The 25,287-nt window shown below is 38.2% G+C and overlaps 1 long non-coding RNA gene across 1 annotated transcript; it reads right to left on the bottom strand.

The window, feature by feature from the left end:
• Positions 1-2,610: 2,610 nt before the first annotated feature.
• On the bottom strand, positions 2,611-23,374 carry LOC117320699. The gene is made up of 3 exons (XR_004531149.1): positions 23,228-23,374; positions 18,387-18,450; positions 2,611-2,731 (listed from the first exon to the last, which is right to left on the bottom strand). It is a non-coding gene; the product is annotated as an uncharacterized LOC117320699 (long non-coding RNA).
• Between the last annotated feature and the right edge of the window lie 1,913 nt (positions 23,375-25,287).

The following is a 25,287-nucleotide window of genomic DNA, read 5'->3' on the forward strand; positions in this document are numbered from 1 at the left end:
CCCATTGTCCAAAATTTGTTGTATAGCATCAAGGTAGTGTTCCTCGTCATGTCTGTAATAGATCAACAAGCATATTATACTGGGTATTACTTTAAGTATTGCTGACCCCCAATAGCGTCATGTCTGTAATAGATCAACAAGCATATTATACTGATTGCTGACCGCAATAGTGACTATGGTTCTTTACACGTGTAAGTTTTATCCAAATCCTTCAAGGAATGAAGTTTCTAGAGTGCTGACAATGATGGTGACCTTTACCTAACACCCCTAAAACTCAAATGCTAGAGCACTGAGAAGGATTTTCTAAAAACAATAGTGACCTTGACATTGTCCCAACAACTGTGAAACTCAAAGATGTCCAAGATATCATAGTGCTTTATGAATGTGTAAGTTTTATCAAAGTCCCTTCAGGAATGAAGCTACAAGAATACCGACAAAAGATTTTCTAAAAATAGTAATAGTGACCTTGACCTTACAACCCTGAAACTCCAACTTGTCCAAGATATTATGATCATTTGTGATTGTCTCACCAAGTACCTGTGTGTCTCTCAAGAAGAAAAAGGTATTTTGTAGTTTTTTGCTATATATTTTTCCTATTGAACCCTTCCCCTGCAGCCCTATAGGGGAGCCACACCATCCATTTATATACATTGGATCGGATCCCATTTGCCCAATTAATCATTAATGCTCCAGGAAAATTATATGAATGGACTAGAAGCAACTTAAAGGATTAAACTCAGTTTCCACAATTGGACCCTGCCTCTCAGGCTCCAAGAGGGCCAGACCCCATTTTATACAAAATTGTTCCCCTTTATTCAAGGATGCTTCAGACCAAATACCGAATAATGGCACAGGGCGCGGGTAATTGACAGTGGGGCGCCCTTATTAAGATTAGTTATTCTGAAGTTTTATGAAACAGACTATACCTTATAGCAGAATATTCAGTCATAAAAATATTCCAGATAAAGATATCTATTCATTATCATATATTAAGCTTAAACATCACTAGAATATTCCTGTAAACCTGTAAACCATGCGAGCTGATCTTTAGACCAGAGAATGTGTGTTCCACCATTTATGTTCAAATGGAACTTTTTTTGTGTTCTATTTATAGACACAGGTGATTTTTTCCCAGATCATATCTTTGACCTAATAATTGATTTACAATGTCTTTAACTAGCTTTCTGTTCTGTACAAAAGTTGTTAATCAACAAGAATGAAGTCTTTTACTCTATCTTCAAATAAAAGATGGTAAGTTATTATTTGTATGTGTGTTTAGTTTCGGGTGCTCTTTGCACTGACATGTCATCTGTAGCCTGTACTGTAGGAATAGACAAAATATGGCGAAAACTTGTGTTCCAGTTACTTAATTTGCTTAAGAAAATTGAAAACATAAAGTAGCAAAACATTTCACATGAATTCTTACTTTTGAACACCATTTTGACACTCAGTCAAAGATTTATTTCCTTGAAAAAAGGTAGGGGCGCCCTTATTAGGTCAAATACGGTATGGATCAGATCCATTCATTCCTACAGAAGTATCTGGATTTTAAAGAATTTGCTATCGGTATGTTTCCCCTATTGAACCCACCCCTCAAGTACCTGGGAGACCAGATCCTCTGTTTATAAAAACAAAATTGGTTTCCCTTCATCCAAGGATGCTTCACGCCAAACCTTTTATTTCCTACAGAAGGATCTAGGAAGAATTTGTGATATTTCCCTTATTGGACCCTGCCCCTCAAGCCCCTAAGGGCCCAAATTAAACCAGCCATTTATACAAAATTGAATCTCCTTTCCACAAGGCTGCTTCAGACCAAATTTGATTAAAATCTGCTCAGTCGTTCATGACTATTAGTGATTATTAGGAAACTCGAACTTATCAGAGATATTATGGTCCTTTATCAGTTTGAATTTTGATCAAAATCCCTCAAGGAATGAAGCACCTAGAGCATTGATGATAAACTTGTTACATAAACATACATATGTATGTACGAGACAGAGGGAGAGGAAAACTATAGTCCATCCGTTTCACCAGTACGGAACTAATAATGGCTGTATAATTAGGGAAACTGATCAAACACAGATTAGCGGAAACGACTGTTTACCAACTCAGTCTGCAGATTGATATAGTGCAAACAAATAGACATATCAATTGGATTTCATTCTTGTACACCTCATCACACCTCGGCATGTATTATACGTACACCTTATTTGACACATATACATGTACACCTCATTTGACACATATACATGTACACCTCATTTGACACATATACATGTACACCTCATTTGACACATATACATGTACACCTCAGCATATATTATACACATGCTCTGCTCTGCTGGTCATTTGACTAATTAAGGAGTTAAGGTGATAGTGTAGAATTGTTATACATACAAAATCCAATACATGTTGTGATGAAATGTATCTTATAAATACAGTACATTTGACCAATTTAAATTTAAGGTGTATTATTGACTCATATTTATTATCAAGTATAAATTAAAACTATCATCACTTAAATTCTATTCACATAAACATGAACTCAATTCTACAACCTACGACATAATTTGAGTATGATAATAAGAGGGAAATGTAACATGAAATCACCTTTTCTTTCGTGAGACACCATTAGATCCGTTAACATGATCTCCGTTAGCTTTGCCATCAGAATTTATCACATTTCCATTCACTGTTTCTGCTATTGTATGAAAAGACAACCAGCTGAAATCTGAAAACATTCTCTGATAAATGCCTTGTAATATTTTAGAACAGGTCACTGAACTCTGAAATGAAGCAAGATCTATATTAAGGTCTCATGTAGACACATGTATATGTTTATAGATTTAAGGTTTTCAGTCCAGTTGTTTTACATAATAGGGATTGACAATGGCTCTACAACAGAAAATGTACCACAGCATTATTATCTATTACTCCCATTACTAGTCACTTACCAGACTGAGGTAGTAATAAAAGTGAGCTATTGTCACACAGAAACAAATTTTCTATGTTTGGTAAAAGTGACCTTGACCTTCGACCTTTGGATCTGAAAAGCAATCCCAAGCAAGCACTTTTGGTCAGGAAGATCTGTATGAAGTTTGGGTTTGATCAGATGAAGGAAACTCTAGTTATCGCACAGAAACAAATTTTCTATATTTAGTAAATTAAGTGACCTTGACCTTTGACCTTCAACCTTCGAACCTGAAAAACAATCCCAAGCAACTGCTTGAAGTAAGGAAGATCTGCATGAAGTGATCAGCTCAAGGGCACTTGAGTTATTGCACGAAAACTCCTGCGGACGAAGATGACACTGCCGCCAACAAAGTGAAACCTACGTTCAGTACGTTGCCTGCAACACATTGACACTTAAAACAGATATGTAAATAATTTAACATCATATTATACAGCGAATTATATTCAGCATTTTGCTTTAGCTTGTAATGTACAATTCTATGCCTGAAAATAGCTAGCTATATATAAATAGAATCTACTCAGCATCACAGCATTAGTCACTCACCAGACTGAGCATCACAGCATTAGTCACTCACCAGACTGAGATAGTAATTAAAGTCACCTAGATGTATTATCTACTCTGTTAAACAGTGGGCAAGTTCAATCAGAAACTATGATGAGTATGGTCTGGCTACAGTAGTGACAAACATATTGGGTTATGTAATACACACGTGTACAGAAACAAGAAGTTACAGTGGGCATGTCTAGTCGACTATGGTTCAACCACCAACTTTACTTTGGTGAGAACTCAGCAACTAGACTTAATCTGTGCATGCATAACCATTTGAAGCACAGTCGTGTTTGTATATATATATGATAGAAGTTATAACACAACCAATATGATATTTAAGAGTGTGGCATTTCGATGACTACACTGTCAACTTCATTTTCAATAATATTAAATAAAATCCCAATTGAAAATATATCATACATATTTAAGCCGAATTCCCAAAAGTTGCAGTTTGTGTGTGGAACCCACTCTCCAAGTCTACTGGCAGCGAGGCAGCTAACTTGGGAAGTCAGTCTGCGTGTCAGTCTAATTGTCCCTTGTATACATAATTATCTGTTAAAACGGACAATAATAAGCTTTAGGCAGTGACTGGTGGTGAAAGGTGTTTGTTTAATCAACACCATCATCCAGGTGAGGGCCTAGAATGTATTCATACCATACGTACCATATTAGACTCATCTGTCAATACACTCAATAAGATATGTTCAAGTAACCCTGGTAAATAACAGCCGCAATACACCACTCGGCTAGATCTAGAGTTTATTTATTTATGGGTTTTACGTCCGCTATTACGGCCTTACGTCCTTTCAGCTGACGAGTGATCTAGAGTTATCTTCTCTTTAGGTCGATCGGTTCTAGAGTTATCTTCTCTTTAGGTCGATCGGTTGAGCGCAAGACTATATATATATGGTACTTCAAAACAAAAAAAAACTTTTTGAATATCTTTTGTTCAGGAATCATTTGATGTTAATAAATCTTTATATGAGAAGATATACTTCTGGTATAATTACAGTATTGTAAACAATGCGATCAAAAAATAACAACCAGATAAAGACTATCTTCATCGAATAATTCAGCAAACAGGAAAAGAAAACTTCAAGCTTCATTTTCAACTTCAAACCTGATCACAAAGATTACAGTCCTTTCGATGGGATGACACATTCCCTATTTATGGCCTTTTCCAATGTTGATCATCCAATCATAGTGAACCACACAGTTCAGCAATGTAATTGCACAAATCACATCCTTTATGTGGAGAGAACATTTTTGGGGGTGTTATAAGATTCCATAACTGTATGCAAATTTGTGAAGCATTCCATATCTATATCTATATATATACCGTACGTGTATATATTTACACATATCAAAATTGGAATGGCACAGGAGATTTGCAAGTTTAAGTTCACCATCAGTCATGGGAGGTTTATGTAAAATGTTATATTTACCGGGGTAGACTAGTTAGTAATTTTGAGAATAGATTTATGAAGCTCTATTCTGTACTTTCTACCAGTGCTTAGAGAATGGACACAATTATATGTTCTCCAATGTCAAAATTAATCATATGTAAAATATTAGGGGTTTATTTGACCAAGAAGTATTTTAAATTTTTGTAATCATTCACCAATCGAGGCCTGATTGCCGTCATAGTTGAATTACCAGAATGGACCTGAAATCAATATTTTTAAAAGAGAATGATCTATGACTTGAATATTTCATAAAAATGATTTAATACATCGTTTATTCACTTCAATCAGATCTCAGGGCTGTATCAGGGATTTTTGGGAAATGGACCCTGGTCGTCAAATTGGGAAAAATTGATCGACAAAACAGCTGTTTTGGGAAATTTGGATAAATGCCGTTGTATCAACTAAACACATCATTTCTCATCTGCATATATATATATAATACGGTAGCTAGGGTTTATAAGTAATGTATAAGTATCTTATAACTTTTATATAAAATTTTTTAAAGAGAAGATCATTCTGCTCCAACTATTTCCAGGGTAGATATTTGAAGTAGGAGGGTGGTTTACATATTTTTCTTTGAAACTTAAATCAGAAAAAAAGTTCAACTTTTACATATTATTTTATTTAATATTTTTAAACAAAAAATCAACCTAACTTACCAACATTGTCTATGATTATTAAAATATTATTCTATGAATAGATTGGAAATCAATTATCAAGTGACAACTGGCCACCATTAAGTATATCCTTGGCCAAATGTAGAACAATTACAACATGTATTGTACAAAAAGTAAAAAATTCCTTTAGTTGGTTGTTCTGATAGATTGATTATTCAGACAGAACACAGGAAGTACAGTCAACCAATTGTGACATTAATCATTAGAGCAGTATTTGTCTGTCCTTCTTATGTTCTTCAGTCATATTATCGGTTGCTCGAGCCCAAGCAAAGGGGAGATAACTCGTATTTGTAATTTGGGATTGAGGAAAATTACGTCACGAAATAGGTCTTCGGAAGTACGGTGATTTTATCGTACTTGCACACAGTAAATCAATGAATTATGGGTGACATTCATTCATTCGATAACCCTTGATGATTTACTGTCTGCAATACTGAAGAAATGGCGCGTAGGTAAAACTTGCCAGCTTTATCAAGTTTTTACAAAGTGCTCATTTCCTTATTAATGCGAGTTCATCCATCAAAAATATATAACAATGCTAAGTAATATTCATTTTAAATAGTTAGCTATACATATCAAAGAGACATAATCGTTCTAGATGTGAAAATGAGGTGTTTATCACACCGAGAAATTTACCGTTAAGCTAACGGTAAATCAAAGATGGCGGACAGGTGCTGTCGGGCGCGGAACGAGAATGTAAACAGAGTCAAAATGTGATATATTTTGGTGTTATTGCTTGTTTTAGTACTGTATAACTTCATATCACATAAAATTGATGACCTTTTGAATTTAATATAAAGATAAGGTCTGTAAATCTACCCATTTAGGCCTATCATGTAAACTGGGTCAAAGTGAGTGTAACTTCTACAAGTTCTGCTAAGTTCTGGAGTGCCAAGTTACGTATATACGTTATTTAATTAACCGCGGATCCTGTCCCACTCACCAGGGACAGGGACACATATTCAAACCAAAGTTAAGGCCATGTCTATTGTTCCATATTTTTTAGATAACATTCATTTTATGTGCATCAAAATGCCAATGTATTATGGTAGTAGCAATATGCCATATCATGCATATGGTTAAATATATATCCTTGGACATACAGTGTAGACTACATATCCATCTTTTGATTTGTTAGATGCACTGAAAAAAAATCTTCAGATTTAAGCAACTTGGATGAATTTCACTTGTATTTGCCATGAAAAATGACACATAAGCACAATATTTTTTTCATTTTATTTCAAAATATTTCATTGTCAACACAACAAATATAAGACAAAGTATACTTACAAGACACATAGAAAATTATAAAGATTATTAGTTTGACAAAGACGATTGGATAACAGACTACTCTAGGTTTAATATCATAAATCCTTTCCTGTAAATTATAGAAAAATATTGGGACATAGTTGGAGAGTTAGTTGTAAGAAACTACTGTTTTTAGTTTAGATTTTTAGCTAGAAATTGAAGAGAGTCGCCAAGAGGGTTCCAGTGATTATAATTGTTATAGTTCTAGTAGGAGGAATTTTGAGGATTTTTTCTTTTCTAAAAGTATTTGTATTTATGAATGGTTTGATGCTTTCTAGAGATATGTAGGTGTATGTATAAATGATTTTATACAAGTTTAGGTTTGTGATTAGGATTTCTTCTCTTCTTTTCTTCTGAATAAAGTACATGGTGATATGTACATCTTCTTAGACCTGTTGTAATCCTTATGGCTCATAAATATTTGATATATGATCAGACCAGGTACACTTTTTTATCAAAAGTTTAACCTAAATGTTTGTGACAGTCCTGCTGGGTTACTGGATGATTATTAAAAAAATAGGGGGATGATGATTTGTTTGTTTATGAGTGAATGTAATTGCTACTGTTTTATTTGAATTAAAAAGGACTTGACAGTGGTTAAAGCAAATGCGTTACTATTGTCACAGAAAACAATCAAAGTACTGTAAGTACTGTAAACGAACATTACTGTTTAATGCAAAATCAGTAATCTTCTAAGTTTAAAGTTGATAAATTTACTGATATCGGTTTAGGAATTAATTGCAAATAATTTGAAATGTTTGCAGCTGTTCTGATATGATTGTACACATGCATGTTTCAGTAAGGTCCTAATTGAAATTGGAAGTTTGTTGATCTATCTTGGATGGATGAAAATAAAATATGTCTTCTTTCTTTCGGGAAGGCATCATCAGTTATAATACAGCCAGGACTCTGTGACCTTATTGATGCCAACTTCTAATATGCACTAAATTTAGGCTAGTTCCATCGTTAGTTTGGCATATTTCAACTTAATATGATGAAACACACATAAAGAATTACTGAAAACCAAAACCAGAGCTGCTAATCAAGACCCGGATTAGGAATGTATCCTATTGAAACTGTACTCAAGCATGTATGGTACTTCAAAACCAAAAACTTGACTCCTTTTGTTCAGGAATCATTTGATGTTAATAAATTTTTATATGAGAAGATATACCTCTGGTATAATTACAGTATTGTAAGACTATCTTCATGGAATAATTCAGTAAACAGGAAAAGAAAACTTCAAGCTTCATTTTCAATTTCAAACCTGATCACAAAGATTACAGTCCTTTCGATGGGACGACACATTCCCTATTTATTGTCCTTTTCCAATGTTTATCATCCAATCATACTGAACCACACAGTTCAGCAATGTTATTGCACAAATCACACCTTTATGTGGAGAGAACATTTTTGGGGGTGTTATAAGATTCCATAACTGTATGCAAATTTGTGAAGCATTCCATATCTATATATATATATATACGGTACGTGTATATATTTACACATGTCAAAATTGGAATGACACAGGAGATTTGCAAGTTTAAGTTCACCATCAGTCACGGGAGGTTTATGTAAAATGTTATATTTACCGGGATAATTAGTAATTTTGAGAATATATTTATGAAGCTCTATTCTGTACTTTCTACCAGTGCTTAGAGAATGGACACAATGATATGTTCCCAATGTCAAAATTAATCATATGTAAAATACTAGGGGTTTACTTGACCGAGAAGTATTTTAAATTTTTGTAATCATTCGCCATTTGAGGCCTGATTGCCGTCATAGTTGAATTACCTAAATGGACCTGAAATCAATATTTTTGATCTATGACTTGAATATTTCATAAAAATAATTTAATACATCGTTCATTCAGATCTTCAGACACCACATAATTTGTGAAGTCATATATAGAAATATATGAACCATTTTGTTCACACAAGTAAGCACTAGATGTAAGTATATGTACCGCTATCTACTGGCAGGACTTTGAGTACAGTAGACTACACTCGCTTTGTGGATATTGACAGGATAACATATATTTACATACTAATTCAATTTTAGAATTGTAACTGAAATCTTGTAACAGCATGGCACAAATAGTCATCTGAACATTTGTTGTATATTGAAAAAATATTTAAGGTAAATTTTAACTCATTTGCTTGACTTCAATTTTCAGTTTATCAATTCATTGACTACTCCGTGTTTGAAGTATGGTGTAGTGAGAATTTCAAGTCTTGATCATGACTTGATGAAAATTCTAAATTAACAAATTATTAAAATGAATTTGTTTGAAAAAGTTCCACATCAATATTATATAGAGAATCAATCACAATATATCAGAAGTTATAAAACTACAAATTACAATTAACGGCTGAATATCAAATTAAGTGAATATCACAAGTATTTTTGCATTTGTTTTTAGATAATCCGGATTTCCGTTTTCCGGCTTTAAAAAAAATACGTAGACGTAGTGCATAGTAAACGTAGCCATGTAACAGCTGATTTTAATCAGATTGACTTAACATGAACTTATAATTAACACCGTCTCAGTAGTTCGTCACAATCGAAAATATAGTCGTGAATTCGCAAATTATTTCAAAATACTTCCAGGTAAATGAAAAAAAAAATCATATGGTCTTTAAACACACATCAATTCTCTCGTAAAAATATCGATTTTGGGTCCACTATCGGCCATTTCGGTAATTTAACTCTAACGAAAATCGGGCCGCGATTCGCAAATGAAAAATTAATTTAAAATTCGGTCAAATAAACCTCTAATATTTTACATATGATACAATTAGGCACTGAAGAACATATATTCGGGTCAATTCTCTGAAAATAATGCCAATTTATATTATAATTAATCCCCATTTTTCTTCGTTTCGGTATTTCCAAGTCCGCTTCACCTGTGGTCCGTTTCAGTAAATATTCTCGTCTTTGCCGAAATAAAAACAAGCTATATAATTGTTCAACCATACGTATCCAAAAATGTTATTGTTGATATCATCTTAATATTGCCGTAGTTATCTGTCACTTCGATTTTAAACCCCATGCCAAAGTCATGGAAGAATCGACCAATCAAATTGGTTTAACTTTTGATTTCCGTAATCTTGCAGTTACCTCCCTTAGAACAGTAAATACGTTCCAAGTATCGCCTACAACAAGCAATCCCGTGCACATAACAAGATATTATCATTGGCATTTGATTTATTGGTCATTTTCGTCAAAGGAAAATGGTATATGGAAATCGATGACTATGTTAACGCTTTGTCCAGTCACCCTGACCACAAATGCCACCTAATATGCAAGCTTTTACATATGTACAGTTCTTTCTCGCAAACACGTACAGTAACCTAATGATACAAGGTATCGTCTCGTATGCCGTTATTGATATATTTCTTTCTCTAAATTATAGAAATACACACCTAATTGATAATGATGTATATATTACACATTTAAGTAAATCGCGGACATATTTGCAGACCTATGCTATAATGTCAGCCGTTTTGGAATGAACACGGAAAAGCAAAACTTTCTAAACATCCGAAGACGAATTCGCCTGCGCAATAGTTGTTTACATAAATATATTGACCTGGAGTTATTCGCAAAGTTCAGGTTCATTTAGTCTTCACATTTCGCTAGGGTTATGCATTTCTCAAATCGTATGCATCTTGAAAACATCTACTGAATACATTTCAACATTTTCGGTAAAACTACTATATAAAACGAAGATGTTTTTGCAAGTAAATTATTTGAAGCGTAAGGCAATGGGGGCAGCCATATTTCCTTGAAACAGACAGTAGATGGCGTATTGGTAAATGTGGTTACCAAATATGGTCATATTTCTCCGTCCAGTTCTTGATTGCAATAACCGAACATTAATGTTCGTTTAAAATGAACAATAGTAACACATGGATTCTTTCAATTTATATTTATATTTTGTGTCGTTGAAACATTTTTAATACTGCTGGTGTAACATGTTTCTCTGTTTTTAAAATGATTGAAAATAATAAGCAGATAACTCTTAATTTTTCATGAATTAAAAAGTATTACCTCGATATTCACCATGGGTGGTTCCTGTGGGTTCTCCCTGTAAGGTGTGAGAGGGATTACCTGATCTCCCATTAGTAACCTGCCGGGGTTCATGTCCAGGATACAGTTGTTCTTGGCTAGGAAATCCACGCCCAGCAACATGTCATCTGTGATCGGTGCTTCACATACCGTCCAGGGGGTCACCGTGGTTCCTAACCCGATGAATAGGTCCTTAATTTCCCATACATTCTCCAGGTTGCCGGTGAATCCTCTGAGCTGTACCCTCGTACCCAGTATTAGTGGTCCATTCATGTGGTCCAGCAATCATCTCCGGATCAGTGTCATAGTGGCAGCTGTATCCACAACTGTTCTTATGGACGTTCCATTCAAGGTCACGGGTATGGTGAGACTACTCCCTTCCGAGACTACCAACTTTATTTCCCTATGAGGGGACCGATCCCTGGACCCCTTGTTTGATGGTGACGGTGAGCGGGACCGAATAGGAAAACCTTTCTGGCGGTCTGGGGACATGGAATTGTTCACCTGGACGCGGCTGTTGTCCGCGCTGCCCTGGCTCTTACCATTACCCCACCCTGGTGGCGTAGAGTTACGTCCTCGGTCCCTAGGCAGAAATTGACGCCCTTCATCACCCGTTGACTGTTGGAAACGCCGCAGGGATCCCTCATACCCGGGAGAGCGAGGTCTCCTGTCGGGATTACGATTCCCCTCGCGATAAGGAGGGTACCAACGTGGGTCCCCCGCGGGCGGGTAATAAGGCAATACCACCTCACCTCCACCCTGATTGTGATATGGAGGTGGGGGTTGAGGCTGGTAGTACGGTGAGCTAGCTGTCCCACCACGCGTGAGCGAGCGTTTGAGATCATTTACCTCATCGCGTAGCATTTTAATAATCTCCTGCTGTGTCTCACCGTCTCCGGGTTTGGTGCCTTCAGCGAACTCCACCTGTCTACTCGGAAAATGGGACGAGCGTGTACCAAATAAAGCGCGCTGGTTCGCTACCGAGGCCTTTATATATTTAAGGGCCTTATGAACCGTCTTGGGGTTCTTTTCCATAGCTTTTTGAGCCGCCACCTTCTCCCGGCATCCCTTTAAGAAGGATTCTGTCGCGATTTGATCTTGGGTGGTCTCATCAGCATAATCATACCCGTCATTGGTAAGCATTTGGATACGCTGAGCGTACTCAGCAAGGGTCTCCGCTTCTTCTTGCTTGGCATACTGGAGCTCGCGCCTAGCTACTACAGGTACATCCTTGTCACTAAACCTCTCCTTCATCTTCTTTTTTAGCCGATGAAAGGAGAGCGCGCCGGGTAGTTTGTCTGCATATTCTAGCGCGTCCCCGCTTAGACAATCAAAGAACCGGTTAATTGTCTTACGCTCTGACCATGCGTTGTCGGCTACTATGCGGTCAAATTTTAGGATGAAGGGTTCCCATCTATCCTTACCAATAAATGTTGGCATCTTGTGGCGCTGCGGGCTTTTACTGCGATGTCGGTGGTGGCGGTGTCCATCTCTCCGATGTCGGTTGAAGTTGTCACTGGATGACTCCACATTAGGCTCCTCCTGACTCGAGAAATCTAAGTCAGATGGTTCACTATCCGATGAGTCGGCACGGCGGTTTTCCACCCGGGCACGACGCGGATTGCGGGCACGCCTATTGTCAACGGCCCCTCATTCGGTTGAGCCGCGCCGAGAACCGTGGTCGTCCCGATTATGCCTATCATATTTGTGCCTCCCCCCCCCCCCCCCCCCCCCCCCCCGCCTGGGTCTCTATGGTATATTGACTGTCTGTCTACTGAACCCCTATGGGTATACTTAGTTGCTGTATCCCCCATATGGGTCTCTATTCCCTTATCTATTCCCTTATTGGGAGGAGGTTTACTATCCCCCGAGTTATCCGGTCTAATACGGTTTGGTATTGTGAGGCCATCTATGTACCATAATAAGGGAGTTTCCACTTCAGGCCTACATACAGGGGCTGTGGGCAAGTTATGTATCTGTGGGTGTGGTATGGGTGTAGACCCCCCCCCCCCCCCATAATCATTTGGTGGTAGATTGGTAGTAATGTTACCACCGTTACCACCCAGGTCCCTGGAACACAAAGGGTCTTAGTCAGCGAACGCTTGGACTCCAGCAGATACTATGTGCCTGCCTGGTACCTGGGGACCTGGTTGATATCCATAACCTACAGGTATGTCATTGGCTATGGGTTGAATACCTTGACATGGTAGGTTGTCCCCAACATAGGATTTGGTAATGCCCATAGTATCCCTAGATACCGGTGGCTGATCCACAGAACTGTTCATGTTGTTCTGAGGTTCTGTGAAACCCCAAGATGTTTTAAATTCTTGTTGTTGAGGCGATATCTGTATCCCCCATGTATTGGCCTTAGATTGGCTTGAGAGGGTTGAGGCCCAACTTGATCCCTTATGTATCGACCATCCCTAGGTAGTACATTTATGACACTGTCCAGATAAGGGTTACCTTGTGGGAGGGTCCCCGACATGACCAACCCCCCTGGTGCTACCCGTTGTTGGGTGGGTTCCCCCCATACTGACTGAAAGTCAGGAACCGTGCGTTCTGAGGGCTGGGGCTCCAGTGGTACCTGGTCATGAATGTACTGCGCCCCACTAGGGGTGGTTAGCTGAATTGTTCCCGGTTGTACCACCTTACCAGGAATTGACCTGGTAACAGCGGACTCCTCCTTTAAGAGATCCGCTGTCCCCCTGTCTACCATAAATTTATCTAATTTTCCCCATAACTCATGGAATTTATGTGTTATTTCTGAGAGAGCCTCATCATGCCGATTCAAACGGTTCTCTAAGTTCTTCACAGGGGAATGGTGTCCTCCCAAGGAACTGGGTGAATTGGGTGGTGAGGTTGGCATTAAGCTAATGCCTGTAATTTTCCCTGTCCTATCCATTCTAACCAAGTGTTCTTTGGAACCCTTATTTCCTTTAGGGCAGACAATGTCAACTCCCCATTTTGCCTGGTGTCTATTATTTTTCCTGCTGACACCTCCCCTATACCTGGAAGGGAACAGAGTTCCTCCTCTGTTGCTTCCCTTAAATTAATACAAGGCATGGTAATCAACAAGAAATAAATAAATAAGGCAACACAGGTGGTGTAAATAAAGAACACAACACAATTTTTGTATGCAAAAGGGGTGGTGTAAATAAATAACACAACACAGTTTTTACATGTGTTTGTAGGTTACTGTTGTGTGGTGTTATATAAAATAACACCAATAATACATGTAATTATATCTAATCTATGCTATCCTAATACTAACTTAACACTAATTTCCTATAACTAAAAATAAATTCCCTAACACTAACTATGCTAACCTAACATACGTGCGATTATAACACACCTCCTCCGTACGCCGCCAAAATATAATGGGCGGCCCAGAGCACAGGTGCGTAGCCGTATAAAAATAACTACCTAAACTAATTTCTAATTAAAAATAACCTTTGTTACTGTATGTTTGTACACCCGGCCTTTGTATGCCGCCGATATGGGCGGCCCACACGATCAAGTGTACCAGCAAAAACACGAAAAAAACAAAATGTTTGTTGGAACGATAATTAAATCGTTCCAACCTACCCTAACCTACAAATAGTTAGAAAAAAAAAAACCTAATAGTCCGACAGAGTGTCGTTCTGCTCCGTAAACAACATGTGCAGGTCAAAACAAAATGGCGCTGACACGTGCTGTCCGGAACAGGACGACACTAAGGTGGACAAACATGTTGAAAAAAATAGAATTTGGCGTGAAATTCTCACACACTCTGACACCAGTGTAGAGAAAACTGGTGTGGGTTCTCACCAGCCTTCTCTAGAAGACTAATGAAAGCTCCCGTATCCCAAAACCCAAACAATGTAGTGACAAGTACTCACGTGTAGTGGCTGTATGTTTACATTGCGGGGTTCGGGATCAAAGAGGCCGCTCTCTGACACCCTGCGGGATTAAATACTAGCTCACGTGCGAAATGAGTTCCAACCAAGGGAGATAACTCCCCCGATTTTCACTACACCTTTTATAGTAAAAACCCTTATTTTTGTATGGTATTATATCTCAGTTTACAGTCAGAACTTCCGCCACGTCAGCAATATAACACAATGACAGATATTATAAATTGGCGATACAGTATACAGAAGCATTGTAATAACAAGACTGGTGACATCAGCTATCATTACCTGGTCAGTGGTGTGACCTTGTGACTTGGTGTTTGACTTACCCTAAGCAAACTTATAGGGGCGTTCCAGTAATATCAAGTAACCATTAGTAAGCAGGGTGTACAATTCCACTAGCGCGACGCCCAGGGCTAGTATTTTTCAGGTCAGGGCTAGCTGCTCAATGGCACTGACTAGCCCGTGGGCTAGTGAATATTTCTTGTCATAAATCTGCATGAAAAGTCAATTTGTTTCTGTACCAAAATGTTCGTTATTAATCTACATTAAAAGCCAGTTTGTTTCTGTATACAGTTCTGACAGTTGTAAACATGGTAACTGGTCAAGTTAATAAGATTTTTCAACCACAGGTGGTTGACATCGGTCCAACACATTTCTCAAACGTAAATAATATCTTCATCTAGGTCTATCAAATGCTTAGATATGCCAATGATAACATTCAAGCGCACGAGTGATCGGATCCAGATGCAAACACGAGTGACCCAGATGCAAACACGGTTTGCCGACATGTCAGCATAGTTGCAGAGATAATTAAGATAGGAATTTAATTATGAAGTGATCACAGTTAGTGATCATATCACATTTATTATTACGAAATATGGATATTATTATCAGTTGAGTTAATCTTGCTGTTGAAATTGAAACAAGATCGTTGGTGCTGCTATATGTACATTATTGTACAGGTCTGTTTTTATAGATGTTATACATGTATTTACAAACCAGGCGTGATCACACCAAATTTGTTAAGCTGTTGGTTTTCTAAATAAAGTAGGGAAATCTTGTAGATATAAATATATTTGACAGACTGACAAATGTTCACAACATTTTTATCTGAAAAAATCCACTTAACATTGTTATAAATTAAAATTTGAACTTTACTTGAATTGTCATGGTAATAATTTCCTATGATTATGATTAAAAGCTAAAATGACATTGATTTCATTGATATTGGCACCTTTAATTTCAATCCAATACAATTTACTAGCTATAAGTTTTTCCCTTAGGAAATGAGATGGAGAACTATTTTATAGTAGTGATTGAGTTGGTAATGTGTTGGTTTATTTAAACTAGCAGCTTTAAATTTTTGAAATTAATTATTCCCTCTCATATTTTATTTATACAATTTAGATTGAAGCATATTTCAGTTTAACTATTCAAAATATAATATAGACATGTCGTTGTATAGGTACATGTATGTAACTGTCAGAAAGTTTTAACTCTGTTATCTGCAACCAGTAAAATAAAACCCATATTTTTTATACTCTTAATTATTTTGAAGTGTGTAAACTTCTTTTACTGTACAGTTAATTTCTTTCGCAATAGTTATGACTATCTTGACACAGAGACCATATATAACATTCTGAACAATATTAAAATTGTGGTATTCTTTGTTAAATGGCAAGATTCTGATCAATTATGTTGAGGAAAAGGTAAATATCGGAAAACAATATTTAAATGGAATAAATGTATTGAAAAAATTCAGAGCTAGTAGAATTTTCATCAGGGCTAGTGGAAACAAGAGGCCCATGGGGCCTGTATCGCTCACCTGGTTGGATTTGACCAAATGTCAAAATAGTGTTCAATTCGTTTTATTTGTCAACCTCAAACAATGCTTTATATGCTTAAAGAGGCTTGCCCGCAGAGAGATCAGAAAAATTGGCTAATAGAAAAAGATTTTTTACACATGACAGATTGTTGGAATTGTTGAGTTTTTCATTTTATTTTCCTTATAAAACGCTGAAAAGTGATATTAAAACCTTATTTTTTAAACATTATTTATTTAATCGCAACCCGCAATAAGTCCCCGCTATAAAGTGGAGTCTAATTTGATTGACACATCAAAGAAACAAGCACGTGCACAGTGCCGCACACTGATAACTTCAAAGGCAGCGGCGATTTACAAAGAAGATTTGCCGTTATATTCCATACATTTCCCTCTCAGGTTGAGTTTTAAAACGTCTTTTAAATACATATTCTGTAATTGTTTTCAAGAAATAAAGTCGGAAAGCCTCTAATTTTGTCACATAGAAACGTGTACTGAAGTTTATTTAGTGATCGGAGATGTGCCGTTTACCGGTCCGTCTGCGGGTAAGCCTCTTTAAAGTATGGGGATCCCAACTGCTTTAAAGAAATACGAAGTCCAGACTCTCTAAGTTTACAACATGCATTCATAGCTCTATGACTAGTAGCGATTTAAAGGAATTACCTTTATTTTCCCTATGGAGCCCCACAACTTTGGCCAAAGTCATCATTAAATACATAAAATACTTAAATTGGCCCCTCAAGGGGGGGGGGGGGGGGGGGGGGGGTGCCAGAGTCACTATTTATGCAAAATCTGTTCCCCTTCCCCCAAGGTTATTCCTCACTAAATTGGGTTCAAATCCATTCAAAACTTTATGACTAGTAGCGATTTAAAGGAATTACCTCTATTTCCCCTATTTGGCCCCGCCCAATTGGCCCCTCCAGGGTCCGAGTCACCATTTATGCAACATCTGTTCCACTTCTCCCAAGGATGTTCCTGACTAAATTGGGTTCAAATCAATTCATAACTTTATGACAAGTAGCGATTTGAAAGGAATTACCTCTATTTCCCCTATTGGGCCCCGCCCCTTTGGCCCCTTGTGGGTCAGAGTCACCATTTATGCAAACTCTGTTCCCCTTCCCCCAAGGATGTTTCTGACCAAATTGGGATCAAAACCATTCATAACTTTATGACTGGTTGCGATTTAAAGGAATTACCTCTATTTCCCCTATTGGGCCCAGCCCCATTGGCCCCTCGGGGGTCAGAGTCACCATTTATGCAAAATATGTTCCTCTTCCCCAAAGGATGTTCCTCACTAAATTTGGTTCAAATCCATTCTTAACTTTATGACTAGTAGCGATTTAAAGGAATTGCCTCAATTTCCCCTATTGGGCCACACCCCTCCGGCCCCTTAGGGGTCAGAGTCACCATTTTTGCAAAATCTGATTCCCTTTTGATAAGGATTTTTCTGGCCAAATGTGGTCAAAATCCAATAAGAACTGTTTGACTAGTAGCGATTTGAAGTAAATGTTGACAGACAACGGACAGACGGACGACGGACGCTGCGCCATGACATAAGCTCACCGGACCTTCGGTCCAGGTGAGCTAAAAACAGTTTAAAAAACAATGACGATATCAACTTACTTTTCTTTGGTCTAAAATGTTTCATCATTGCAGCAAAGTGCTTTAGCTGAATATGGTTGCTATTCTGTAAACAGACAAATAACCTCTAAACAAAGCAATACTGATTGATAGGTGTGACATTTATCTTTATTTTAGATCAATTGTAAATTCCATGAGATTCTTTGTTTGCATACTAGCTAAAGTGACGTTAAAACGTTCCTCTGGAAATAGAACTGAAATGTATAATACTTAACCTATACCTATAGTAACAAGATAATTTGGTGAATTACAGTCCCCAACTAGATGTGAAATTATATGCCAAGAATGCAAATGTGATAGATTTGTAAACAAGAGGCCCATGGGGCCTGTATCGCTCACCTGGTTGGATTAGACCAAATGTCAAAATAATGTTCATATTCAATTTCTTTTATTTGTAAATCTCTAACAATGCTATATATGGTTATAGTGTGGGAATCCGAACTGCTTTAAAGATTAATGAAGTCCAGACTCTCTAAGGTCTGAAAGACCTCAAGAATTGTTTTTAGAACATGCATGCATTCATCACTTTATGACTAGTAGTGATTTAAAGGAATTACCTCTATTTCCCCTATTGGGCCCCGCCCCTTTGGCCCCTTTGTGGTCAGAGTCAACATTTATACAAAATCTATTCCCCTTCCCCAAAGGATGTTTCTGACCAAATTGGGTTCAAATCCATTCATAACTTTATGACAAGTAGCGATTGAAAGGAATTACCTCTATTTCCCCTATTGGGCCCCGCCCCTATGGGGTCAGAGTCACCATTTACGTAAAATCTCTTCCCTTTCTGCCAAGGATGTTTCTGACCAAATTGAGTTCAAATCCATTGATAACTTAATACCTACTAGCGATTTAAAGGAATTATCTCAATTTCCCTATTGGGCCGCGCCCCTTTGGCCCCTCGGGGGTCAGAGTCACCATTTATGCAAAATCTGTTCCCCTTTCCCCATGGATGTTTCTGACCAAATTGGGTTCAAATCCATTCATAACTTTATGACTTGTAGCAATTTAAAGGAATTACCTCTATTTCCCCTATTGGGCCCCGCCCCTTTGGCCCCTTTGGGTCAGAGTCACCTTGATGCAAAATCTGTTCCCCTTCCCCCGAGGATGTTTCTGACTAAATTGGGTTAAAATCCATTCATAACTTTATGACAAGTAGCGATTTAAAGGAATTACCTCTATTTCCCCTATTGGGCCCGGCCCTTTTAGCCCCTTTGGGGTCAGAGTCACCATTTATGCAAAATCTATTCCCCCTCCCCCAAGGATGTCTCTGACCAAATTGGGTTAAAATCCATTCATAACTGTATGACTAGTAGCGATTTAAAGGAATTATCTCTATTTCCCCTATTGGGCCCCACCCCTTTGGCCCCTCGGGGGTCAGAGTCACCATTTATGCAAAATCTGTTCCCCTTCTGCCAAGAATGTTTCTGACCAAATTGGGTTCAAATCCATTCATAACTTTATGACTAGTAGCGATTTAAAGGCATTACCTCTATTTCCCCTATTGGGCCCCGCCCCTTTGGCCCCTTTGGGGTCAGAGTCACCATTTATGCAAAATCTGTTCCCCTTTCCCCATGGATGTTTCTGACCAAATTGGGTTCAAATCCATTCATAACTTTATGACTAGTAGCGATTTAAAGGAATTACCTCAATTTCCCTTATTGGGCCGCGCCCCTTTGGCCCCTTGGGGGTCAGAGTCACCATTTGTGCAAAATCTGTTCCACTTCTGCCAAGGATGTTTCTGACCAAACTGGGTTCAAATCCATTCATAACTTTATGACTTGTAGCAATTTAAAGGAATTACCTCTATTTCCCCTATTGGGCCCCGCCCCTTTGGCCCCTTTGGGTCAGAGTCACCTTGATGCAAAATCTGTTCCCCTTCCCCCGAGGATGTTTCTGACTAAATTGGGTTAAAATCCATTCATAACTTTATGACAAGTAGCGATTTAAAGGAATTACCTCTATTTCCCCTATTGGGCCCGGCCCTTTTAGCTCCTTTGGGGTCAGAGTCACCATTTATGCAAAATCTATTCCCCCTCCCCCAAGGATGTCTCTGACCAAATTGGGTTAAAATCCATTCATAACTGTATGACTAGTAGCGATTTAAAGGAATTATCTCTATTTCCCCTATTGGGCCCCACCCCTTTGGCCCCTCGGGGGTCAGAGTCACCATTTATGCAAAATCTGTTCCCCTTCTGCCAAGAATGTTTCTGACCAAATTGGGTTCAAATCCATTCATAACTTTATGACTAGTAGCGATTTAAAGGCATTACCTCTATTTCCCCTATTGGGCCCCACCCCTTTGGCCCCTTTGGGGTCAGAGTCACCATTTATGCAAAATCTGTTCTCCTTTCCCCATGGATGTTTCTGACCAAATTGGGTTCAAATCCATTCATAACTTTATGACAAGTAGCGATTTAAAGGAATTACCTCAATTTCCCTTATTGGGCCGCGCCCCTTTGGCCCCTTGGGGGTCAGAGTCACCATTTATGCAAAATCTGTTCCACTTCTGCCAAGGATGTTTCTGACTAAACTGGGTTCAAATCCATTCATAACTTTATGACTAGTAGCAATTTAAAGGAATTACCTCTATTTCCCCTATTGGGCCCCGCCCCTTTGGCCCCTTTGGGTCAGAGTCACCATTTATGCAAAATCTGTTCCCTTTCCCCCGAAGATGTTTCTGACCAAATTGGGTTCAAATCCATTCATAACTTTATGACTAGTAGCGATTTAAAGGCATTACCTCTATTTCCCCTATTGGGCCCCGCCCCTTTGGCCCCTTTGGGGTCAGAGTCACCATTTATGCAAAATCTGTTTCCCTTTCCCCATGGATGTTTCTGACCAAATTGGGTTCAAATCCATTAATAACTTTATGACTAGTAGCGATTTAAAGGAATTACCTCAATTTCCCATATTGGGCCGCGCCCCTTTGGCCCCTTGGGGGTCAGAGTCACCATTTATGCAAAATCTGTTCCACTTCTGCCAAGAATGTTTCTGACCAAACTGGGTTCAAATCCATTTATAACTTTATGACTAGTAGCAATTTAAAGGAATTACCTCTATTTCCCCTATTGGGCCCCGCCCCTTTGGCCCCTTTGGGTCAGAGTCACCATTTATGCAAAATCTGTTCCCCTTCCCCCGAGGATGTTTCTGACTAATATGGGTTCAAATCCATTGATAACTTTATGACAAGTAGCGATTTAAAGGAATTACCTCTATTTCCCCTATTGGGCCCCGCCCTTTTGGCCCATTTGGGGTCAGAGCCATCAGTTATGCAAAATCTGTTCCCCTTCCCCCAAGGATGTCTCTGACCAAATTGGGTTAAAATCCATTCATAACTTTATGACTAGTAGCGATTTAAAGGAATTACCTCTATTTCCCCTATTGGGCCCCACCCATATGGCCCCTCGGGAGTCAGAGCCACCATTTATGCAAAATCTGTTTCCCTTCTGCCAAGGATGTTTCTGACCAAATTGGGTTCAAATCCATTCATTTAAGCATTGAACGGCTTTCAGTTGGCATTCATATTGACTATGAATGCCAACTGAAAGCCGTTCAATGCTTATATTTACCATATGCGATTTTTCATTTGTCGTGCGATTTATTTTTTTTTAATTTTCAAATTCAAATTTCAGTTGGCAGTTCATAAGCTGGTGAATTCGCAACTGAATTGGTAGGGCTATATAGCGGCAGTGCCATACAATGGTAAATATAACTTTATGACTAGTAGCGATTTAAAGGAATTACCTCTATTTCCCCTATTGGGCCCCGCCCCTTTGGGGTCAGAGTCACCATTTATGCAAAATCTGTTCCCCTTCCCCCGAGGATGTTTCTGACCAAATTGGGTTCAAATCCATTTATAACTTTATGACTAGTAGCGATTTAAAGGAATTACCTCTATTTCCCCTATTGGGCCCCGCCCCTTTGGCCCCTTTGGGGTCAGAGTCACCATTTATGCAAAATTCCCCTTCCCCCAAGGATGTTCCTGACCAAATTTGGTTAAAATCCATTCATAACTTCATGACAAGTAGCGATTTAAAGGAATTACCTCTATTTCCCCTATTGGGCCCCGCCCTTTTGGCCCCTTTGGGGTCAGAGCCACCATTTATGCAAAATCTGTTCCCCTTCCCCCAAGGATGTCTCTGACCAAATTGGGTTAAAATCCATTCATAACTGCATGACTAGTAGCGATTTAAAGGAATTACCTCTATTTCCCCTATTGGGCCCCGCCCTTTTGGCCCCTTTAGGGTCAGAGCCACCATTTATGCAAAATCTGTTCCCCTTCCCCCAAGGATGTCTCTGACCATATTGGGTTAAAATCCATTAATAACTTTATGACTAGTAGCGATTTAAAGCAAATGTTGACTGACGGACGACGGACGCCGCGCCATGACATAAGCTCACCGGACCTTCCGTCCAGGTGAGCTAAAAATAAGCTACTAGCCCTTGGGCTAGTGGAAAATTTTCAGAATTGTACACCCCTGGTAAGTTTGCGCATACGTAAACATAATTTGATCATCGGAATTTCCAACCTTTTTTACTTCCGCACAAATTAGGCTTATTTAATTTCTCAATACTTCTTTCAAATCACATGAATGCCTTGATTACCGCCTGATTTTGAAACAAACATGTCATTTGACTGTTTTAGGAAAAATTTCTGTAAAGCTGGACCAAATATAAAACACCCGAATCTCTCAACAGAACAAGGAAGTGTAACCCAGCATGACCCGCCTTCAGAAATACTAAAAACACGACGACAGACGTTTATAATGGCGATAAAGTTATCATAACATTGTAACAACGAGACTGAAGACATTGTTACTTACCTGGTGTTGTATTAGATCCAAAACTTGATCTTCGAGTTAGGTTATACAAACTTTCGCTTCTCTCTGTCGGAGTGGATCTGGCGTCCGTCTGGCCTCTCGAAGAACCCGACTGTAATATGGTTTGGGTACAAAGTACACTTCGCAATTAAGTGAAGCCTTTGTTATAGTTATTGAATGACTAGACGAGTGTATCACGAGATATTTCGGTGGGCGGTTACGAGTTCGCGTAGCCTAGACTCGTGTACTAGTGTACACGAGTCTAGGACATTCAATAAATGGCTTGTATCATGGCCCGTCAATCGGCTGTCATTAAACTTCTAAAAAACAATCAGAACTGTCTCAAGTTTCTGAGTGAATTCCCAGCCAAAAACAATCAACGATCAATTAGGAGTACATTTCCCGCAAAAAAACAATATCAGTTACATGTAGTTCAATGCGCACCCGACTTTGTAAGCGGTAAGCAGGAGGATGTCAACCCCTTCAGCTAGCTCTATGGTCAGTTTAAAGGACAGGGATTTCCTTTCGTTACAAGGGAATGATTTTGACGACATTGTGTTATCTCAAGCATTCAAGGATATAGAAAACGAAGTGAAAGTTTTTGATGGGATTTCTGACATGTCGCTGACACCTGTCGGGAGTTAACGGGAAGGGGATGCAAAACATATTTAGGAGGACTGGAATACACCAAATTACCAGCAAGAATAGACATTATTACAACCAAGAAGGTAAGTTATTTCTTAAATAAATGAGATAACGGTGTAGATGAAAATCAAATAATTCTTCGAACCCGATTTTAAAAGATTTTCTGTTTGGATGGTACATAGGGACGTCGGGATTAGCACGACACTAAACATTTAGCAAATAATCATACACATTTTGAAATCTCGTTTAAAAAATGAATAATCAATGAATAAAAAATACAGTACTCGAAAACCCCAAAACGAGTCCCTGTGCTGTGGCCCTATTGATTCAGCATGAACATGTAGTTTATTTAAATCAATTTGACCTAGATCGATTATGATTTAATGATTAATAAAATGATTTCTTAAGTTACTTGATTTCAAGTAAATTCATTTTTCTATAATGTTTTGTCATTGAAAAACTTGAATTCTATGAGAATATATTAGATAGTTTTTTTCGAGATGCGAGTTATATCTGATATTTCGAGAACCTTTTTTTAAAACCTTTCTAAACCATGTCGAATACGACAACTTGTTAGCCCATCCTACCATGTCTTTATCATAGGATAACATCTAGTAATAACTTGTTTTCCCCCACTGACTTGCAGGTGACCGATGTATTCCGGAGTACTTTGATATGTACAATGATGTATATACAGGAGACCTCTCGGAGAATTTGTTATGGAAGTCAGGTCGTCGGTGTAAACAAACCAAAACAACATAATGAAAGTGATAGGCGCCAGTGAAAGGAAATTACACACAACTTACACTATTGTACAAATGCGGCGAACTGGACAACTGTTAGTCACGCGTTATGTTAAATTTGTGAACAGGGAATCGTATATATATAGAGGAAATATATAGAGGAAACAGCCTTCAGCTTTAATTTTCAGTGATCGGATTGACATGAGGACACTGAAGTTTAATAATTACATTAAATAGAACTAACCTTTACTTTTTGCATAGACAAATTGGAAATGATTGTATGCCTTGACGTTTTTGTTTCATTAAAATTGAAAATTACGGAAACTAATGGTTCTTATACCTTCGGTGTCCAATAACATCCAAATTTGGGAAGTTAGTGTACACTTTGGTATACAAAAACTTCCTAGTATGGGAAGTTATTGGACAACTAAGCTCCGCCTCTTAACCGGGCATTGGGATTTATTGTACACGCAACTTCAAAGGGAAAATAGATAGACCGTGATACAAAACACACTTACTGTTCATAAAACTGATGATATTGATTTATACTTATTGTGTTGACAATCATTTCTATGTGCCTATCTTTCCAATAGGGTAAGTTCATGCATGGCCCAGTATCGTTTCTTTATTATAACAAAAATATTAAAGCAAATCCATATAAAAGGATATTTAAAC

Source organism: Pecten maximus, unplaced genomic scaffold (assembly GCF_902652985.1).
Source record: "Pecten maximus unplaced genomic scaffold, xPecMax1.1, whole genome shotgun sequence".
Lineage (NCBI taxonomy): Eukaryota > Metazoa > Mollusca > Bivalvia > Pectinida > Pectinidae > Pecten > Pecten maximus.